At 48.0% G+C, this 8,276-nt stretch overlaps 1 non-coding gene across 1 annotated transcript; it reads left to right on the top strand.

Annotated features, from left to right (window-relative positions):
* Positions 1 to 7,570: 7,570 nt before the first annotated feature.
* LOC121105104 lies at positions 7,571 to 7,788 on the top strand. The gene has a single exon (XR_005837535.1). It is a non-coding gene; the product is annotated as a small nucleolar RNA U3 (small nucleolar RNA).
* The last annotated feature ends 488 nt before the right edge of the window (positions 7,789 to 8,276 follow it).

Genomic DNA, 8,276 nt, shown 5'->3' on the forward strand with positions numbered 1-8,276 from the left:
TTGAGTAAGTTTCCCAAAGTCACACAGTTACTGCGATCTGGATTTCAAGCCCTGCCAAGCCTATATCTAAAGCTCTTTTCCTCTTTCCCAGGAATGACAATCCTCTTGCTCCCGGAGCCGATGGGACCATTGCAGAACCAGGAGATAACCCCATCTCTGCCACCCAAATATGGAGCTGGGGCCATAAACACTGGCGAAGATCACAAGCACCGTACCCAGTAAAATGGATCTGAGCCACCCCTGAGGTTCTCTGATTCTGTCTGTAAGACAATCAAAACTCCAGGTATTCAGTTCTGGCCTGAATTCATTCCTGAGCCAGCCGCCTCCCACAACCCTGCCTCCCAGAGCTCAGACCAAGCCCTACGCTTCCCCCATGTAGCTGACCTACCCACCACTGAATTCCATTTCCCCTGACTCCTGTGACAGCACAGCGGCTCAGCACCTAGGCTCAGGAGCTATACAGCCTGGGTTCAAATCCTGGTTCTTCATACTAATATGACCTCTAGCAAGTCACTCAACCTGTCCTTGGCTCAGTTTCCCCATTTGCAAGATGGGGCTAATGAGAAAACTCACCACCTGGGGTTGTGAGGACTGTGAGTTAGCACGTGAAAGGGTTTATAACATAGCAGTTGGCTACCGATGCTATTTCTGGTTTGATTGAAACACGGCCTGCATACACCCTCCACATCCAGAAAGAGCCCTTTCCAGGGCCTGCAGTGTGCCCTTCCAAAGACTGTCCGAAACAGCCCTGCCAGCCCCCTCACCTCACCTATCACCCCTTCCACAGAACCAGGAAGGGACCGGCCGGGAGGCCTTTCCACACAAAGGAGGATGCTCTTTGAAACTGGCCAGGTGTGGCCTTAATAGCTCACAAGCCAGCTGCACCCCCGTTTCCCTTCATGTGGTTCTGACTGCTTCACCACATCCAGACCTCACCTTGAACCCTCAGATCCTTTCCTCCCATTGCCTGTGCCTGGCCTGGAGGCAGTGCCCTACACAGAGAGCAGCGGAGACAGCTGCTCGGTGTTCTGCCCCGTCCCCTCCATTAGGATATGAATCACTTCACGAGGGGAGACTCGACAGCCGGAGGCTGATTTGGTGACCTCACTGTTCAGTTCACTAGGTTCCAGGCATCCCAAAACGCCAGTGACCTTTTCTTTCCCTTTGATGCATTGATGCCAGGCTTCAGTGGCGGAGCTCCCTCCCTCAGTCCCCCCCTCCACCCCCAACCCACCCTCCCCCACACGTCCAGGTGCAGAACCACTCTGGCACATCAAGGGATTCTAGACTCTAAATGGCACAGGTTGGAGTTTACTGCGTGTGTTTGTGGTTTTTCCTCTGACCGGTAATAGCAAAGCCAAGTTCAAGCCAGCTTGGCCCAGGATGCAGAAGCAGAACCCTAATTCTGTATCAGGCCTCTTTTAACTCAGCCGTCCTGATGTGCCAAAGTAACTCCGTGCCTCCTCTCATTCACGCCGCCCCTGTCCATCTGCCTAGTGGGTAGAGCAGTGCACCTTCACTCCCTGGTCCCTCTGTCAGCTGACATGTATTTCCTCCTCTATCAGAACCTTTAAAAGAGCTACTCAGGAGCTCCTGATTTGTAGCAGGTCATGTGCTAAGTGACCGACAGGTGCCGTCTCATTTATTCACACAAATACCCTACCAGGTAGGTCGTGTTATTAACCCCATTTTGTTGATGTGGACACGGCTGCTCAGCATGGTTAAGAAACTTGCCTGGATTTTGGGGCGCTTGGGTGGCGCAGTCCTTAAGCGCCTGCCTTCAGCTCAGGGCGTGATCCCGGCGTTATGGGATCGAGCCCCACATCAGGCTCCTCCGCTATGAGCCTGCTTCTTCCTCTCCCACTCCCCCTGCTTGTGTTCCCTCTCTCGCTGGCTGTCTCTATCTCTGTCAAATAAATAAATAAAATCTTTAAAAAAAAAGAAAAAAGAAAGAAACTTGCCTGGATTTCACATCCAATGAACAAACGGCCGAGCCAGGACTTGGATGAAGTCTCTCCGACTCGAGAACGCACTTTGTTAACTGCCGCACCAACGCTGCGATGTTGCCCTATCCTGCCTGCAGGGGTGTCTTCACACTACGTCTGCGCCCTATGTGATTCAAGGCAGGGGTTATTCACCACGAGCACCCACCGCTGCTACAGACAGGCACCTCTCAGCCACTTCTCCTGCATAACGGCCTCAAGTCGCTTGTGTGATTCCCAGCAAAGCAGCTTAAGATTCTCAGTCTTGTTTTATTTAATATCAGGAGGTCTGAGTTCCTAGACCTGTGACATAGTCATTAACTGGCATTGCAAGAAATACCAAAATTAAAAGTGAATGGGGAAAGGGGCACCTGGGGGGCTCAGTTGTTAAGCATCTGCCTTCAGCTCAGGTCATGATCTCAGGGTCCTGGGACGGAGCCCTGGGTCAGGCTCCCTGCTGGGGGGGCGGTAGTCTGCTTGTCTCTCTGCCCCTCCCCCTGCTTGTGCTCTCTCTCTCTCTCTCACTCACTGTCTCTCTCAAGTAGGTAAATAAAATCTTTTAAAAAAAATGAATGGGAAAAAAATAATTTAAGATGTTGAAATCTAGGGGCCCCTGGGTGGCTCAGTTGTTAAGCGTCTGCCTTCGGCTCAGGGCGTGATCCCGGCGTTCTGGGATCGAGTCCCATGTCGGGCTCCTCCACTTGGAGCCTGCTTCTTCCTCTCCCACTCCCCCTGCTTGTGTTCCCTCTCTCGCTGGCTGTCTCTATCTCTGTCAAATAAATAAATAAAATCTTAAAAATAAAAAAGATGCTGAAATCTTGTAATGGATATCTAGGTGGGTATTATTGAATCATCCCTATTATTCTTAACATTTTAAGTTTTCATCATATTTTAAATAAAGAATTTAATAATTTAAAGAAAAAGAAAGAAAAAAAAAGAGAAATACCAAAGTTAAAAACCTAGAGTAGCCCCACCAATAGCTGGATTCAAAATCTACTATCCCGGGACCAGGATCTGAGCATGCCAGCACGGTCACCTAGACCCAGTGTGTGAAGAAATCGTAAGCCGTGTTTCCCAAAGTCTGTCCTAGGGAACACTTACCCCAAGAGATGCTACACCAAAAAAGGTTTCCATAGTTAAACAGGTTTGAGAGACACTGTATATGCTAGTTCCTGTCCAAGGGTTTACTACGCTCCTTAGCAAATTGTAGGTTTGAGAAGTTTTTCGGTAAAGAGATCTGTCTCCCTTTATTTAACGCAGTGCCTCTACAATTTATGTAATCCCAGAACCCCTTCATCCTTTTTAGGTGCTGTGGAATCAGTGTGCAGTGGAACAGACTTTGGGAAACACAATTCTGGCGTCTCCACCCTCGCCTGACTCAGACCGGGTTCATCTGCAGATCGCCAGGCTGCCAGCTATAACCACCCACTGCGCGGGCAGTGCCGGCAAGGCCAGCAGCACGTGGCCGGGGCCCGTGGAGCAGAGCTCACACTCCCGCTCCCAGCGGGGCCCTCGGGCTGCCTCTCTGAGCCCTGGACTCTGGAGCCCGCAGCCAGCCCAGCCCACAGCTGACCTCCCTTGACTTGATTCCCCGACTCCTGATGCCCCAGCAGTGTGCGTGCCTGCTCCCTGCCAGAGAGGACACGGAGAGCAAGCCTGGTGGACAAGCCTGGCCGCAAGGGAGGGACCCCCGGAGGCTGCACTTGAGCAGAGCCATGTGCTGGGGAATCGGCCTGTGTTTGAGCAGAGGCATCCGACAGCTTGCAGGACCAAGACACAAACAGCTCCCAAGCTCCAAACGCCTTCACAAACTTCCAGCGTGTGAAAGAACCCACCTGTCTCTCCAGCACCCCACCCACCAGGTGACACCCGCAGCAGCCGCCTCCGCCCCCGACAGCCAAAGTCATGAGAATGCTACCAGCCTTTGCCCATCAGCTCATAAGGACGGGGCCAGCATCACGGGTACATTCTGTCCAGCTCAAAGCCCAGGACATAGGTCGAGAAATAGTAATGACTGCCAAGAGTCCCAGGACGGGGTGGGCTGGGGATATGGGGTGTGTGAAATCAGGATAGCCGTCTACTTCCTCATGAAATTTGCTTCTCCAAGCCAAGCGTCTTTTTAAAGAACCAGGATTAATAACATTCACGACTAAGGACCCTGTGTGCGTGCCTAAGGGTATCAAAAACAATGCTTTTGGGTCCACATGAGTCTGTGTGAGTAGGGGAAGGAACTCAAGAATGCAGGAAGAAGCCAAAAGGGAAGGGTTCTGTTAGACAGCACTGCCTTTAAAAGGTCCATGTTTCCCATGATTGATAATTAACTTCGGCATCAATAAACTGCTCGCCTTTCCCGCCTCCACCGCCCCCCACATGGGTCCCCCCACCATGAAATTTATAGCCCCTCTCTTGGATTACTCCAGTCTACAGCAAGCGTAGGACCAAAACAACAACTAGAGGGCAAAGCAATTAACCATTTCCCCAGGCTGAAGTTCTAGCCTCTTACTGCCTTGATAATTTACTCTGTAAAGTGGCAGGCACCTTGGTTCAGAGTCACTTTCCAAATCTATTTAAAAGTCCCTGAATTCTGCTGAGTCTGATTTCACTCTATGAACAGGACAAAACACAATGAGGTCTTCAACACTTCATTGTTCGGTGCTAAATATCACCCGAGATACTTATTTAAAAGCCTGTAATTATAATACAACTCGGTTTTCCTGCAAAGCTTCCATTTCCTGGTATACCAGGAGACAGAATTAGTGGTTTTATTGTTTTAGTGCGTATCTGGAGCAGTGGACCAAAGATTATATCACTGCGTGTCATCCCTTCTCCATCACATCTTCCTATTTCCACAGAGATCCTGCAGCCCTCAGACCCAGCCTCATGGTTCTCGTGGAAAAGTTGTAAAGGTTCTGAGCTTTCAGGGAAAATTCAAGAAATGGGAATGCCAAGACCAGAAGGAGCCAAAATTATATCACAATCTGTCCAATTCTGAACCAATGATGTCTACTCTGACCTCTCCTCCACCTCCCCAACTGCATTTTCTCCTGCTTCCTATTCAGGGAACGGCTCCACCATCCACCCCTGGTTCAAGTCACCAACATGGCAATCCTCTGGGACTTACCCATTTCCCTCACCACTATCCCCGTGCCAGATCCACCCAGTCTCCTAAGTCCTTTCAGGGCTATTCTTTCTTCTCCAGCCTACCACTACCGCCTTTGTTCAGACCATCTCTTCCCCTGGTTTAACAACAGGTTCCTACGCAGTCTCCCTGCCTCCAGGCTTGCTCCCTTCTCTCTGTTCTCCGCACTAGAGCCTGGATGAGCTTCTAGATCAAAACCAAAATATATTATGTCACTGCTCTGCTTAAAACCCCCCATCAACTCAGGGCGCCTGGGTGGTTCCGTTGGTTAAGTTTCTGCCTTCGGCTCAGGTCATGATCCCAGGGATCAAGCTGGCATCAAGCTCCTTGCTCAGCAGGGAGTCTGCTTTCCCTCTGTCTCTCCCCAACCCCACCCCTCGGGCTTGTGCCCTCTCTATCACACTCTCTCTCAAATAAATAAATAAAATCTTAAAAAAAACAAAAAACAAAACCAAAAACTCAGAAACTACTTGCGTTCACCAGGACAAAATTCAAACCCTGATCTTGGTACCTAAAACCCTTCACGTTTGTGTCCAGACCCCCTCTCCAGCTTCCCTTCTTGTACCCCTTCTCTTAACAAATATTAAACTATTGGGGTTCTCAGAACACACCATGCCTTTCCATGCCTCTAGCCTTTGCACGTACTGTTTCCGCATTCTGGACCAAGTTTCCATCTTTCTCCTGGCTAAGTCCGTTCTATTCTCTAAGACTCAACTCACGCATAACATCTTCTGGAAAACTTGCTAGAGAGGTAAAAAGCCCATCTTGCCTCCCTAGTCTTCCCAATGGTTCACCTAAAATCATGCTGTTTTGTTGTTGCTGTTTCTTATCCCTCTGGTATGCGGCACAAAGTGAGGCAGATCTCTGAGCAACTCCCGACCCACAGCACTCATCTTTCCTTTCCTCTTCCCTAGTAGAGCCCCACGTTGTTCCGTATTCACTCTCCCAAGAAGCCCCAAGCCTGAGGGAAAGCTGACTGCATCTGATTGGTCCAAGAGTAACTGCACTTCCTTTCACAAGAACTGACTCCAGAATGTCATGTGACCCAGTTCTGGCCAATGAGATATGATGTTTCTTGAAAGAAACAAGAGGTGCGAGACGTCCTTGCTTCTTCCTCCACGTTGGATATATATTTGGTGTCAGGGTCCCTTTGGCAGTCGGGTGAATTCTATGGACCCCTTCTTAGAATGATATTTTTAGGGGCACCTGGGTGGCTCAGTCGTTGAGCGTCTGCCTTCGGCTCAGGGCGTGGTCCCGGCATTCTGGGATGGATCCCCACATCGGGCTCCTCCGCTGGGAGCCTGCTTCTTCCTCTCCTACTCCCCCTGCTTGTGTTCACTCTCTCACTGGCTATCTCTCTGTCAAATAAATAAATAAAATCTTAAAAAAAAAAAAAAGAATGATATTTTTAAATACATCAAATAAACTCCATGCAAATTATAATGTAACACAACTACTGAAATATTAAAACCACATATTTATGATATAATAATTTATACAATACTTTATTTACCCATTCAATATCAAGATCTAGTGGTGGGTCTAATAACTGCTATAATTTCAAAGTGGAACCAAGCATAAAGTATATTCACGATATATTTACAATTATAATGTTACTTAAAAATACATGTGATTTCTATTGGTGGCGAACCGACGTTGCCCTACTACTGTAGTTTGTTACCTACATTTGTACTCGAAGGAAATAAAAAATTTTAGTTAGATATTGGTGATGTGATTATTTTTCCCACTCAGGTTCATGGGTCCCTGAGTTTATCCATGGAGCTCAGAAAAGAACCCCTGCTTTGGACTCTGTACTCTCTGATTGTGATGGCTGGAACCACTGCAGCCATTTTGCTAACAACCTAAGGATGAACCAGTATAGAGGTTAGCATAGCTAAAAGATGAAAAGAAAGGTCTTTGATGCTGATGCTGAGTCTCTAAACCAACCATCCCTGGAGCCCATGGACTTCAGTTATGAAAAATAATAAAATTACTTATTGTTCAAGCCCATTTGAGCCAGGATTTCTGTTTGAGCTAATTTACAGGAAACAAAAAATGTTTAACTTTATATCAGAGTCATAGGACAGAACAAATGCAACATCTACACTGAACTCCCAATCAAAGCAGGAAGCCCCTCTCCTGACTAAAAGCCATGTATTTAATTTTTTTATTTTAATTTCAGTATAGTTAACATAGATTAAAAGCAATTTAAACTACCCTGCTGTGTTCATCGTGCAGGACAATACCGATCCCCCAGAGATCATGTCAGCACTGAGCCCTGGGCCACAGAGGCTAGAGAAGCACCTGTCCCACAGTACCATTTTGCAAAGCATATTGGACGGAGGTGAACCCTTGCATGGGAACCAACCAATGAGAACTCATTTCCTAACCACTGCATGTTGAGCACGCCTGAAAACGCTAACAACGATTCTGAATTTAAAAGCTGACACACCAAATACTTTCGGGGATCATTTCTATAGTTCGTTACTAGAGAAGTTTCTCTGAACATGTAGAGCACCCAAAATCAGGAAGAGGAGACGCAGTGTCCCCTCCCGAGTGGGAAGCTGGCTCTGGGCGTGGCTTCTGCAGCTGCGCTTTGTCATTGATGATTGTTCTTCTCCTCCCTCCTTCAGGGGAGTAGGACGGGAGGGACACCATCTGAGTGGTTTTCAGTTGGGGAAAAAAAGGCGGACACCCCATCACCCACAGCAAGGGGTGAGAACCATGTGGGACACCCAAAAGAGCAGTACAATTCAAACTATTAGTCCCTAGAGAAGAGGGAACTTGAGCACATGTCAGAAACACCTTGAATACACATTAGAAACATGGGAGAGAGATTTCAGGGCCCTGATTCAATAGGTTGGCAATGGACCCCAAAATTTGCACTTCCAAAAATGTTTGGGGTTATGCTGATGCTGGGGACCACACTCTGAGAAGCATTAGCCTAGAAGTTGTGCAGCGGCCCTGAATTATTTCCTCACCTGCATGGCTAATGATATCACTTAGGGAAAGGAAGTGGCCTTAAAAATTCATCAGGTATTAATATTCTGAGCCACTGATCTAGTTTTCTTTACCAAATGTGGTTCGAGCCGGGGTTGTGGTTTGATACTATCTTTGGCTGTGGAGTGCTGGATAAGTATAAGTATATATAAGTA

This window comes from Ursus maritimus, unplaced genomic scaffold (genome assembly GCF_017311325.1).
Source record: "Ursus maritimus isolate PB19 unplaced genomic scaffold, ASM1731132v1 scaffold_24, whole genome shotgun sequence".
NCBI lineage: Eukaryota > Metazoa > Chordata > Mammalia > Carnivora > Ursidae > Ursus > Ursus maritimus.